Source organism: Crinia signifera, chromosome 2 (assembly GCF_055691185.1).
Source record: "Crinia signifera chromosome 2, ASM5569118v1, whole genome shotgun sequence".
Taxonomy (NCBI): Eukaryota; Metazoa; Chordata; class Amphibia; order Anura; family Myobatrachidae; genus Crinia; species Crinia signifera.
The window spans coordinates 102,750,285-102,763,237 of NC_139218.1; the positions used below are offsets into that span (position 1 = coordinate 102,750,285).

General features: G+C 31.7%; 12 non-coding genes and 3 pseudogenes across 12 annotated transcripts; all 15 read left to right on the forward strand.

Annotated features, from left to right (window-relative positions):
* Positions 1-462: 462 nt before the first annotated feature.
* LOC146061431 (small nucleolar RNA U3) lies at positions 463-654 on the forward strand (annotated as a pseudogene).
* Positions 655-1,277: 623 nt separating this feature from the next.
* LOC146061422 (small nucleolar RNA U3) lies at positions 1,278-1,493 on the forward strand. The gene has a single exon (XR_014470927.1). It is a non-coding gene; the product is annotated as a small nucleolar RNA U3 (small nucleolar RNA).
* A 630-nt stretch (positions 1,494-2,123) lies between these two features.
* Positions 2,124-2,326, forward strand: LOC146061389 (small nucleolar RNA U3; annotated as a pseudogene).
* Positions 2,327-2,956: 630 nt separating this feature from the next.
* Positions 2,957-3,172, forward strand: LOC146060995 (small nucleolar RNA U3). The gene has a single exon (XR_014470558.1). It is a non-coding gene; the product is annotated as a small nucleolar RNA U3 (small nucleolar RNA).
* A 630-nt stretch (positions 3,173-3,802) lies between these two features.
* Positions 3,803-4,018, forward strand: LOC146061423 (small nucleolar RNA U3). The gene has a single exon (XR_014470928.1). It is a non-coding gene; the product is annotated as a small nucleolar RNA U3 (small nucleolar RNA).
* Positions 4,019-4,648: 630 nt separating this feature from the next.
* LOC146061404 (small nucleolar RNA U3) lies at positions 4,649-4,851 on the forward strand (annotated as a pseudogene).
* A 630-nt stretch (positions 4,852-5,481) lies between these two features.
* LOC146060996 (small nucleolar RNA U3) lies at positions 5,482-5,697 on the forward strand. Its single transcript, XR_014470559.1, has one exon. It is a non-coding gene; the product is annotated as a small nucleolar RNA U3 (small nucleolar RNA).
* A 630-nt stretch (positions 5,698-6,327) lies between these two features.
* LOC146061357 (small nucleolar RNA U3) lies at positions 6,328-6,543 on the forward strand. Its single transcript, XR_014470872.1, has one exon. It is a non-coding gene; the product is annotated as a small nucleolar RNA U3 (small nucleolar RNA).
* A 630-nt stretch (positions 6,544-7,173) lies between these two features.
* LOC146061300 (small nucleolar RNA U3) lies at positions 7,174-7,389 on the forward strand. Its single transcript, XR_014470823.1, has one exon. It is a non-coding gene; the product is annotated as a small nucleolar RNA U3 (small nucleolar RNA).
* Positions 7,390-8,019: 630 nt separating this feature from the next.
* LOC146061191 (small nucleolar RNA U3) lies at positions 8,020-8,235 on the forward strand. Its single transcript, XR_014470729.1, has one exon. It is a non-coding gene; the product is annotated as a small nucleolar RNA U3 (small nucleolar RNA).
* Positions 8,236-8,852: 617 nt separating this feature from the next.
* Positions 8,853-9,068, forward strand: LOC146061089 (small nucleolar RNA U3). Its single transcript, XR_014470639.1, has one exon. It is a non-coding gene; the product is annotated as a small nucleolar RNA U3 (small nucleolar RNA).
* Positions 9,069-9,698: 630 nt separating this feature from the next.
* On the forward strand, positions 9,699-9,914 carry LOC146061358 (small nucleolar RNA U3). Its single transcript, XR_014470873.1, has one exon. It is a non-coding gene; the product is annotated as a small nucleolar RNA U3 (small nucleolar RNA).
* A 629-nt stretch (positions 9,915-10,543) lies between these two features.
* On the forward strand, positions 10,544-10,759 carry LOC146061311 (small nucleolar RNA U3). The gene has a single exon (XR_014470833.1). It is a non-coding gene; the product is annotated as a small nucleolar RNA U3 (small nucleolar RNA).
* A 617-nt stretch (positions 10,760-11,376) lies between these two features.
* On the forward strand, positions 11,377-11,592 carry LOC146061090 (small nucleolar RNA U3). The gene has a single exon (XR_014470640.1). It is a non-coding gene; the product is annotated as a small nucleolar RNA U3 (small nucleolar RNA).
* A 630-nt stretch (positions 11,593-12,222) lies between these two features.
* On the forward strand, positions 12,223-12,438 carry LOC146061359 (small nucleolar RNA U3). The gene has a single exon (XR_014470874.1). It is a non-coding gene; the product is annotated as a small nucleolar RNA U3 (small nucleolar RNA).
* The last annotated feature ends 515 nt before the right edge of the window (positions 12,439-12,953 follow it).

Here is a 12,953-nt window from a genome sequence, read left to right on the forward strand (position 1 = left end):
TTATTTTTATGAGGACTGATGCATTTAAAACAATTTTGTTTGCAGCATATTTGTTTTAAAATGGGTATTAGCAAAATAGTAACAGCTGAATTGCTTACAGTTGCAAGCCACTGATTTATTTTTGAATGCAATGTGGGAAATGATGAAATTACCAATAGATTTTCGATAGTAATATTAGTGCATTATTTTAATTGCTAAGTATTCTGTTTGATATTTAAGACCAACATCTTTATGTATGCCAATATTATAATCTGCTAAATAATTCTATTTTAAAATGTCTCTAGACTTACAACAAACCATTTATAGTTTGTATACTTTAATCATTCAATTTGTGGAGCAGGTTATGTTTGTGAAAATTGGGTAACAATACGATTACCCACTTTCAAAAATGGTACAAAAATGTCTCCATTACTTTAAATACTGATTCTTATGGTCTAGCTAAACCATCAACAAATGGGAATTAAGACTATACTTTCAGGGATCATTTCTATAGGCAATGATGGGAGAAATGTGCTTGAAAGTGTCCAAACTCACCAACCACAATGATGAGTTAAAGGGCTCTCTTCTCAGCATGAAGGCAGTTGGCAACTCTGTTTCTTATGGATGTTGCTTGCTTTTGATGACTGTGCTACTTTTTGAAATAGAAAAAGTGGTTTTTTACACTATACGTTATGGCAATTTTGTGCTGTAGTTGTGTGTGTTTGAGTAAATATGGGTCTACATATCTTTACGTTTCTGAATTTGAACGTTGATTAGTAGAGAAAAATGTTTTTGAATGAGTATTTGCGTTTGACTTTTAATCTTGTACAAGTGATTTATTTTTATGAGGACTGATGCATTTAAAACAATTTTTTTTGTAGCATATTTGTTTTAAAATGGGTATTAGCAAAATAGTAACAGCTGAATTGCTTACAGTTGCAAGCCACAGATTTATTTTTGAATGCAATGTGGGAAATGATGAAATTACCAATAGATTTTCGATAGTAATATTAGTGCATTATTTTAATTGCTAAGTATTCTGTTTGATATTTAAGACCAACATCTTTATGTATGCCAATATTATAATCTGCTAAATAATTCTATTTTAAAATGTCTCCAGACTTACAACAAACCATTTATAGTTTGTATACTTTAATCATTCAATTTCTGGAGCAGGTTATGTTTGTGAAAATTGGGTAACAATACGATTACCCACTTTCAAAAATGGTACAAAAATGTCTCCATTACTTTAAATACTGATTCTTATGGTCTAGCTAAACCATCAACAAATGGGAATTAAGACTATACTGTCAGGGATCATTTCTATAGGCAATGATGGGAGAAATGTGCTTGAAAGTGTCCAAACTCACCAACCACAATGATGAGTTAAAGGGCTCTCTTCTCAGCATGAAGGCAGTTGGCAACTCTGTTTCTTATGGATGTTGCTTGCTTTTGTTGACTGTGCCACTTTTTGAAATAGAAAAAGTGGTAGGAGAGAGCTCATCCAAAATGGTTGTTTCCAGTTTTCACTATACGTTATGGCAATTTTGTGCTGTAGTTGTGTGTGTTTGAGTAAATATGGGTCTACATATCTTTACGTTTCTGAATTTGAACGTTGATTAGTAGAGAAAAATGTTTTTGATTATGTATTTGCATTTGACTTTTAATCTTGTACAAGTGATTTATTTTTATGAGGACTGATGCATTTAAAACAATTTTGTTTGCAGCGTATTTGTTTTAAAATGGGTATTAGCAAAATAGTAAAAGCTGAATTGCTTACAGTTGCAAGCCACTGATTTATTTTTGAATGCATTTTGGGAAATGATAAAATTACCAATAGATTTTCGATAGTAATATTAGTGCATTATTTTAATTGCTAAGTATTCTGTTTGATATTTAAGACCAACATCTTAGTGTATGCCAATATTATAATCTGCTAAATAATTATATTTTGAAATGTCTCTAGACTTACAACAAACCATTTATAGTTTGTATACTTTAATCATTCAATTTGTGGAGCAGGTTATGTTTGTGAAAATTGGGTAACAATACGATTACCCACTTTTAAAAATGGTACAAAAATGTCTCCATTACTTTAAATACTGATTCTTATGGTCTAGCTAAACCATCAACAAATGGGAATTAACACTATACTTTCAGGGATCATTTCTATAGGCAATGATGGGAGAAATGTGCTTGAAAGTGTCCAAACTCACTAACCACAATGATGAGTTAAAGAGCTCTCTTCTCAGCATGAAGGCAGCTGGCAACTCTGTTTCTTGCTTTTGATGACTGTGCCACTTTTTGAAATAGAAAAAGTGGTAGGAGAGAGCTCATTCAGAGTGGTTGTTTCCAGTTTTCACTATACGTTATGGCAATTTTGTGCTGTAGTTGTGTGTGTTTGTGTAAATATCGGTCTACATATCTTTACGTTTCTGAATTTGAATGTTGATTAGTAGAGAAAAATGTTTTTGAATGAGTATTTGCGTTTGACTTTTAATCTTGTACAAGTGATTTATTTTTATGAGGACTAATGCATTTAAAACAATTTTGTTTGCAGCATATTTGTTTTAAAATGGGTATTAGCAAAATAGTAACAGCTGAATTGCTTACAGTTGCAAACCACTGATTTATTTTTGAATGCAATTTGGGAAATGATAAAATTACCAATAGATTTTCGATAGTAATATTAGTGCATTATTTTAATTGCTAAGTATTCTGTTTGATATTTAAAACCAACATCTTAGTGTATGCCAATATTATAATCTGCTAAATAATTCTATTTTAAAATGTCTCTAGACTTACAACAAACCATTTATAGTTTGTATACTTTAATCATTCAATTTGTGGAGCAGGTTATGTTTGTGAAAATTGGGTAACAATACGATTACCCACTTTCAAAAATGGTACAAAAATGTCTCCATTACTTTAAATACTGATTCTTATGGTCTAGCTAAACCATCAACAAATGGGAATTAAGACTATACTTTCAGGGATCATTTCTATAGGCAATGATGGGAGAAATGTGCTTGAAAGTGTCCAAACTCACCAACCACAATGATGAGTTAAAGGGCTCTCTTCTCAGCATGAAGGCAGTTGGCAACTCTGTTTCTTATGGATGTTGCTTGCTTTTGATGACTGTGCCACTTTTTGAAATAGAAAAAGTGGTAGGAGAGAGCTCATTCAGAGTGGTTGTTTCCAGTTTTCATTATACGTTATGGCAATTTTGTGCTGTAGTTGTGTGTGTTTGAGTAAATATGGGTCTACATATCTTTACGTTTCTGAATTTGAACGTTGATTAGTAGAGAAAAATGTTTTTGAATGAGTATTTGCGTTTGACTTTTAATCTTGTACAAGTGATTTATTTTTATGAGGACTGATGCATTTAAAACAATTTTTTTTGTAGCATATTTGTTTTAAAATGGGTATTAGCAAAATAGTAACAGCTGAATTGCTTACAGTTGCAAGCCACAGATTTATTTTTGAATGCAATGTGGGAAATGATGAAATTACCAATAGATTTTCGATAGTAATATTAGTGCATTATTTTAATTGCTAAGTATTCTGTTTGATATTTAAGACCAACATCTTTATGTATGCCAATATTATAATCTGCTAAATAATTCTATTTTAAAATGTCTCCAGACTTACAACAAACCATTTATAGTTTGTATACTTTAATCATTCAATTTCTGGAGCAGGTTATGTTTGTGAAAATTGGGTAACAATACGATTACCCACTTTCAAAAATGGTACAAAAATGTCTCCATTACTTTAAATACTGATTCTTATGGTCTAGCTAAACCATCAACAAATGGGAATTAAGACTATACTGTCAGGGATCATTTCTATAGGCAATGATGGGAGAAATGTGCTTGAAAGTGTCCAAACTCACCAACCACAATGATGAGTTAAAGGGCTCTCTTCTCAGCATGAAGGCAGTTGGCAACTCTGTTTCTTATGGATGTTGCTTGCTTTTGTTGACTGTGCCACTTTTTGAAATAGAAAAAGTGGTAGGAGAGAGCTCATCCAAAATGGTTGTTTCCAGTTTTCACTATACGTTATGGCAATTTTGTGCTGTAGTTGTGTGTGTTTGAGTAAATATGGGTCTACATATCTTTACGTTTCTGAATTTGAACGTTGATTAGTAGAGAAAAATGTTTTTGATTATGTATTTGCATTTGACTTTTAATCTTGTACAAGTGATTTATTTTTATGAGGACTGATGCATTTAAAACAATTTTGTTTGCAGCGTATTTGTTTTAAAATGGGTATTAGCAAAATAGTAAAAGCTGAATTGCTTACAGTTGCAAGCCACTGATTTATTTTTGAATGCATTTTGGGAAATGATAAAATTACCAATAGATTTTCGATAGTAATATTAGTGCATTATTTTAATTGCTAAGTATTCTGTTTGATATTTAAGACCAACATCTTAGTGTATGCCAATATTATAATCTGCTAAATAATTATATTTTGAAATGTCTCTAGACTTACAACAAACCATTTATAGTTTGTATACTTTAATCATTCAATTTGTGGAGCAGGTTATGTTTGTGAAAATTGGGTAACAATACGATTACCCACTTTTAAAAATGGTACAAAAATGTCTCCATTACTTTAAATACTGATTCTTATGGTCTAGCTAAACCATCAACAAATGGGAATTAACACTATACTTTCAGGGATCATTTCTATAGGCAATGATGGGAGAAATGTGCTTGAAAGTGTCCAAACTCACTAACCACAATGATGAGTTAAAGAGCTCTCTTCTCAGCATGAAGGCAGCTGGCAACTCTGATTCTTGCTTTTGATGACTGTGCCACTTTTTGAAATAGAAAAAGTGGTAGGAGAGAGCTCATTCAGAGTGGTTGTTTCCAGTTTTCACTATACGTTATGGCAATTTTGTGCTGTAGTTGTGTGTGTTTGTGTAAATATCGGTCTACATATCTTTACGTTTCTGAATTTGAATGTTGATTAGTAGAGAAAAATGTTTTTGAATGAGTATTTGCGTTTGACTTTTAATCTTGTACAAGTGATTTATTTTTATGAGGACTGATGCATTTAAAACAATTTTGTTTGCAGCATATTTGTTTTAAAATGGGTATTAGCAAAATAGTAACAGCTGAATTGCTTACAGTTGCAAGCCACTGATTTATTTTTGAATGCAATTTGGGAAATGATAAAATTACCAATAGATTTTCGATAGTAATATTAGTGCATTATTTTAATTGCTAAGTATTCTGTTTGATATTTAAAACCAACATCTTAGTGTATGCCAATATTATAATCTGCTAAATAATTCTATTTTAAAATGTCTCTAGACTTACAACAAACCATTTATAGTTTGTATACTTTAATCATTCAATTTGTGGAGCAGGTTATGTTTGTGAAAATTGGGTAACAATACGATTACCCACTTTTAAAAATGGTACAAAAATGTCTCCATTACTTTAAATACTGATTCTTATGGTCTAGCTAAACCATCAACAAATGGGAATTAAGACTATACTTTCAGGGATCATTTCTATAGGCAATGATGGGAGAAATGTGCTTGAAAGTGTCCAAACTCACCAACCACAATGATGAGTTAAAGGGCTCTCTTCTCAGCATGAAGGCAGTTGGCAACTCTGTTTCTTATGGATGTTGCTTGCTTTTGATGACTGTGCCACTTTTTGAAATAGAAAAAGTGGTAGGAGAGAGCTCATTCAGAGTGGTTGTTTCCAGTTTTCATTATACGTTATGGCAATTTTGTGCTGTAGTTGTGTGTGTTTGAGTAAATATGGGTCTACATATCTTTACGTTTCTGAATTTGAACGTTGATTAGTAGAGAAAAATGTTTTTGAATGAGTATTTGCGTTTGACTTTTAATCTTGTACAAGTGATTTATTTTTATGAGGACTGATGCATTTAAAACAATTTTTTTTGTAGCATATTTGTTTTAAAATGGGTATTAGCAAAATAGTAACAGCTGAATTGCTTACAGTTGCAAGCCACAGATTTATTTTTGAATGCAATGTGGGAAATGATGAAATTACCAATAGATTTTCGATAGTAATATTAGTGCATTATTTTAATTGCTAAGTATTCTGTTTGATATTTAAGACCAACATCTTTATGTATGCCAATATTATAATCTGCTAAATAATTCTATTTTAAAATGTCTCCAGACTTACAACAAACCATTTATAGTTTGTATACTTTAATCATTCAATTTCTGGAGCAGGTTATGTTTGTGAAAATTGGGTAACAATACGATTACCCACTTTCAAAAATGGTACAAAAATGTCTCCATTACTTTAAATACTGATTCTTATGGTCTAGCTAAACCATCAACAAATGGGAATTAAGACTATACTGTCAGGGATCATTTCTATAGGCAATGATGGGAGAAATGTGCTTGAAAGTGTCCAAACTCACCAAACACAATGATGAGTTAAAGGGCTCTCTTCTCAGCATGAAGGCAGTTGGCAACTCTGTTTCTTATGGATGTTGCTTGCTTTTGATGACTGTGCCACTTTTTGAAATAGAAAAAGTGGTAGGAGAGAGCTCATTCAGAGTGGTTGTTTCCAGTTTTCACTATACGTTATGGCAATTTTGTGCTGTAGTTGTGTGTGTTTGAGTAAATATGGGTCTACATATCTTTACGTTTCTGAATTTGAACGTTGATTAGTAGAGAAAAATGTTTTTGATTATGTATTTGCATTTGACTTTTAATCTTGTACAAGTGATTTATTTTTATGAGGACTGATGCATTTAAAACAATTTTGTTTGCAGCGTATTTGTTTTAAAATGGGTATTAGCAAAATAGTAAAAGCTGAATTGCTTACAGTTGCAAGCCACTGATTTATTTTTGAATGCATTTTGGGAAATGATAAAATTACCAATAGATTTTCGATAGTAATATTAGTGCATTATTTTAATTGCTAAGTATTCTGTTTGATATTTAAGACCAACATCTTAGTGTATGCCAATATTATAATCTGCTAAATAATTATATTTTGAAATGTCTCTAGACTTACAACAAACCATTTATAGTTTGTATACTTTAATCATTCAATTTGTGGAGCAGGTTATGTTTGTGAAAATTGGGTAACAATACGATTACCCACTTTTAAAAATGGTACAAAAATGTCTCCATTACTTTAAATACTGATTCTTATGGTCTAGCTAAACCATCAACAAATGGGAATTAACACTATACTTTCAGGGATCATTTCTATAGGCAATGATGGGAGAAATGTGCTTGAAAGTGTCCAAACTCACCAACCACAATGATGAGTTAAAGAGCTCTTTTCTCAGCATGAAGGCAGCTGGCAACTCTGTTTCTTAGGGATGTTGCTTGCTTTTGATGACTGTGCCACTTTTTGAAATAGAAAAAGTGGTAGGAGAGAGCTCATTCAGAGTGGTTGTTTCCAGTTTTCACTATACGTTATGGCAATTTTGTGCTGTAGTTGTGTGTGTTTGTGTAAATATCGGTCTACATATCTTTACGTTTCTGAATTTGAATGTTGATTAGTAGAGAAAAATGTTTTTGAATGAGTGTTTGCGTTTGACTTTTAATCTTGTACAAGTGATTTATTTTTATGAGGACTGATGCATTTAAAACAATTTTGTTTGCAGCATATTTGTTTTAAAATGGGTATTAGCAAAATAGTAACAGCTGAATTGCTTACAGTTGCAAGCCACTGATTTATTTTTGAATGCAATTTGGGAAATGATAAAATTACCAATAGATTTTCGATAGTAATATTAGTGCATTATTTTAATTGCTAAGTATTCTGTTTGATATTTAAAACCAACATCTTAGTGTATGCCAATATTATAATCTGCTAAATAATTCTATTTTAAAATGTCTCTAGACTTACAACAAACCATTTATAGTTTGTATACTTTAATCATTCAATTTGTGGAGCAGGTTATGTTTGTGAAAATTGGGTAACAATACGATTACCCACTTTCAAAAATGGTACAAAAATGTCTCCATTACTTTAAATACTGATTCTTATGGTCTAGCTAAACCATCAACAAATGGGAATTAAGACTATACTTTCAGGGATCATTTCTATAGGCAATGATGGGAGAAATGTGCTTGAAAGTGTCCAAACTCACCAACCACAATGATGAGTTAGAGGGCTCTCTTCTCAGCATGAAGGCAGTTGGCAACTCTGTTTCTTATGGATGTTGCTTGCTTTTGATGACTGTGCCACTTTTTGAAATAGAAAAAGTGGTAGGAGAGAGCTCATCCAGAGTGGTTGTTTCCAGTTTTCACTATACGTTATGGCAATTTTGTGCTGTAGTTGTGTGTGTTTGAGTAAATATGGGTCTACATATCTTTACGTTTCTGAATTTGAACGTTGATTAGTAGAGAAAAATGTTTTTGAATGAGTATTTGCGTTTGACTTTTAATCTTGTACAAGTGATTTATTTTTATGAGGACTGATGCATTTAAAACAATTTTGTTTGCAGCATATTTGTTTTAAAATGGGTATTAGCAAAATAGTAACAGCTGAATTGCTTACAGTTGCAAGCCACTGATTTATTTTTGAATGCAATGTGGGAAATGATGAAATTACCAATAGATTTTCGATAGTAATATTAGTGCATTATTTTAATTGCTAAGTATTCTGTTTGATATTTAAGACCAACATCTTTATGTATGCCAATATTATAATCTGCTAAATAATTCTATTTTAAAATGTCTCTAGACTTACAACAAACCATTTATAGTTTGTATACTTTAATCATTCAATTTGTGGAGCAGGTTATGATTGTGAAAATTGGGTAACAATACGATTACCCACTTTCAAAAATGGTACAAAAATGTCTCCATTACTTTAAATACTGATTCTTATGGTCTAGCTAAACCATCAACAAATATACTTTCAGGGATCATTTCTATAGGCAATGATGGGAGAAATGTGCTTGAAAGTGTCCAAACTCACCAACCACAATGATGAGTTAAAGGGCTCTCTTCTCAGCATGAAGGCAGTTGGCAACTCTGTTTCTTATGGATGTTGCTTGCTTTTGATGACTGTGCCACTTTTTGAAATAGAAAAAGTGGTAGGAGAGAGCTCATTCAGAGTGGTTGTTTCCAGTTTTCATTATACGTTATGGCAATTTTGTGCTGTAGTTGTGTGTGTTTGAGTAAATATGGGTCTACATATCTTTACGTTTCTGAATTTGAACGTTGATTAGTAGAGAAAAATGTTTTTGAATGAGTATTTGCGTTTGACTTTTAATCTTGTACAAGTGATTTATTTTTATGAGGACTGATGCGTTTAAAACAATTTTTTTTGTAGCATATTTGTTTTAAAATGGGTATTAGCAAAATAGTAACAGCTGAATTGCTTACAGTTGCAAGCCACAGATTTATTTTTGAATGCAATGTGGGAAATGATGAAATTACCAATAGATTTTCGATAGTAATATTAGTGCATTATTTTAATTGCTAAGTATTCTGTTTGATATTTAAGACCAACATCTTTATGTATGCCAATATTATAATCTGCTAAATAATTCTATTTTAAAATGTCTCCAGACTTACAACAAACCATTTATAGTTTGTATACTTTAATCATTCAATTTCTGGAGCAGGTTATGTTTGTGAAAATTGGGTAACAATACGATTACCCACTTTCAAAAATGGTACAAAAATGTCTCCATTACTTTAAATACTGATTCTTATGGTCTAGCTAAACCATCAACAAATGGGAATTAAGACTATACTGTCAGGGATCATTTCTATAGGCAATGATGGGAGAAATGTGCTTGAAAGTGTCCAAACTCACCAAACACAATGATGAGTTAAAGGGCTCTCTTCTCAGCATGAAGGCAGTTGGCAACTCTGTTTCTTATGGATGTTGCTTGCTTTTGATGACTGTGCCACTTTTTGAAATAGAAAAAGTGGTAGGAGAGAGCTCATTCAGAGTGGTTGTTTCCAGTTTTCACTATACGTTATGGCAATTTTGTGCTGTAGTTGTGTGTGTTTGAGTAAATATGGGTCTACATATCTTTACGATTCTGAATTTGAACGTTGATTAGAAGAGAAAAATGTTTTTGAATGAGTATTTGCGTTTGACTTTTAATCTTGTACAAGTGATTTATTTTTATGAGGACTGATGCATTTAAAACAATTTTGTTTGCAGCATATTTGTTTTAAAATGGGTATTAGCAAATAGTAACAGCTGAATTGCTTACAGTTGCAAGCCACTGATTTATTTTTGAATGCAATGTGGGAAATGATGAAATTACCAATAGATTTTCGATAGTAATATTAGTGCATTATTTTAATTGCTAAGTATTCTGTTTGATATTTAAGACCAACATCTTAGTGTATGCCAATATTATACTCTGCTAAATAATTCTATTTTAAAATGTCTCTAGACTTACAACAAACCATTTATAGTTTGTATACTTTAATCATTCAATTTGTGGAGCAGGTTATGTTTGTGAAAATTGGGTAACAATACGATTACCCACTTTCAAAAATGGTACAAAAATGTCTCCATTACTTTAAATACTGATTCTTATGGTCTAGCTAAACCATCAACAAATGGGAATTAAGACTATACTTTCAGGGATCATTTCTATAGGCATTGATGGGAGAAATGTGCTTGAAAGTGTCCAAACTCACCAACCACAATGATGAATTAAAGGGTTCTCTTCTCAGCATGAAGGCAGTTGGCAACTCTGTTTCTTATGGATGTTTCTTGCTTTTGATGACTGTGCCACTTTTTGAAATAGAAAAAGTGGTAGGAGAGAGCTCATTCAGAGTGGTTGTTTCCAGTTTTCACTATACGTTATGGCAATTTTGTGCTGTAGTTGTGTGTGTTTGAGTAAATATGGGTCTACATATCTTTACGATTCTGAATTTGAACGTTGATTAGAAGAGAAAAATGTTTTTGAATGAGTATTTGCGTTTGACATTTAATCTTGTACAAGTGATTTATTTTTATGAGGACTGATGCATTTAAAACAATTTTGTTTGCAGCATATTTGTTTTAAAATGGGTATTAGCAAAATAGTAACAGCTGAATTGCTTACAGTTGCAAGCCACTGATTTATTTTTGAATGCAATGTGGGAAATGATGAAATTACCAATAGATTTTCGATAGTAATATTAGTGCATTATTTTAATTGCTAAGTATTCTGTTTGATATTTAAGACCAACATCTTTATGTATGCCAATATTATAATCTGCTAAATAATTCTATTTTAAAATGTCTCTAGACTTACAACAAACCATTTATAGTTTGTATACTTTAATCATTCAATTTGTGGAGCAGGTTATGATTGTGAAAATTGGGTAACAATACGATTACCCACTTTCAAAAATGGTACAAAAATGTCTCCATTACTTTAAATACTGATTCTTATGGTCTAGCTAAACCATCAACAAATATACTTTCAGGGATCATTTCTATAGGCAATGATGGGAGAAATGTGCTTGAAAGTGTCCAAACTCACCAACCACAATGATGAGTTAAAGGGCTCTCTTCTCAGCATGAAGGCAGTTGGCAACTCTGTTTCTTATGGATGTTGCTTGCTTTTGATGACTGTGCCACTTTTTGAAATAGAAAAAGTGGTAGGAGAGAGCTCATTCAGAGTGGTTGTTTCCAGTTTTCATTATACGTTATGGCAATTTTGTGCTGTAGTTGTGTGTGTTTGAGTAAATATGGGTCTACATATCTTTACGTTTCTGAATTTGAACGTTGATTAGTAGAGAAAAATGTTTTTGAATGAGTATTTGCGTTTGACTTTTAATCTTGTACAAGTGATTTATTTTTATGAGGACTGATGCGTTTAAAACAATTTTTTTTGTAGCATATTTGTTTTAAAATGGGTATTAGCAAAATAGTAACAGCTGAATTGCTTACAGTTGCAAGCCACAGATTTATTTTTGAATGCAATGTGGGAAATGATGAAATTACCAATAGATTTTCGATAGTAATATTAGTGCATTATTTTAATTGCTAAGTATTCTGTTTGATATTTAAGACCAACATCTTTATGTATGCCAATATTATAATCTGCTAAATAATTCTATTTTAAAATGTCTCCAGACTTACAACAAACCATTTATAGTTTGTATACTTTAATCATTCAATTTCTGGAGCAGGTTATGTTTGTGAAAATTGGGTAACAATACGATTACCCACTTTCAAAAATGGTACAAAAATGTCTCCATTACTTTAAATACTGATTCTTATGGTCTAGCTAAACCATCAACATATGGGAATTAAGACTATACTGTCAGGGATCATTTCTATAGGCAATGATGGGAGAAATGTGCTTGAAAGTGTCCAAACTCACCAAACACAATGATGAGTTAAAGGGCTCTCTTCTCAGCATGAAGGCAGTTGGCAACTCTGTTTCTTATGGATGTTGCTTGCTTTTGATGACTGTGCCACTTTTTGAAATAGAAAAAGTGGTAGGAGAGAGCTCATTCAGAGTGGTTGTTTCCAGTTTTCACTATACGTTATGGCAATTTTGTGCTGTAGTTGTGTGTGTTTGAGTAAATATGGGTCTACATATCTTTACGATTCTGAATTTGAACGTTGATTAGAAGAGAAAAATGTTTTTGAATGAGTATTTGCGTTTGACTTTTAATCTTGTACAAGTGATTTATTTTTATGAGGACTGATGCATTTAAAACAATTTTGTTTGCAGCATATTTGTTTTAAAATGGGTATTAGCAAAATAGTAACAGCTGAATTGCTTACAGTTGCAAGCCACTGATTTATTTTTGAATGCAATTTGGGAAATGATAAAATTACCAATAGATTTTCGATAGTAATATTAGTGCATTATTTTAATTACTAAGTATTCTGTTTGATATTTAAGACCAACATCTTAGTGTATGCCAATATTATAATCTGCTAAATAATTCTATTTTAAAATGTCTCTAGACTTACAACAAACCATTTATAGTTTGTATACTTTAATCATTCAATTTGTGGAGCAGGTTATGT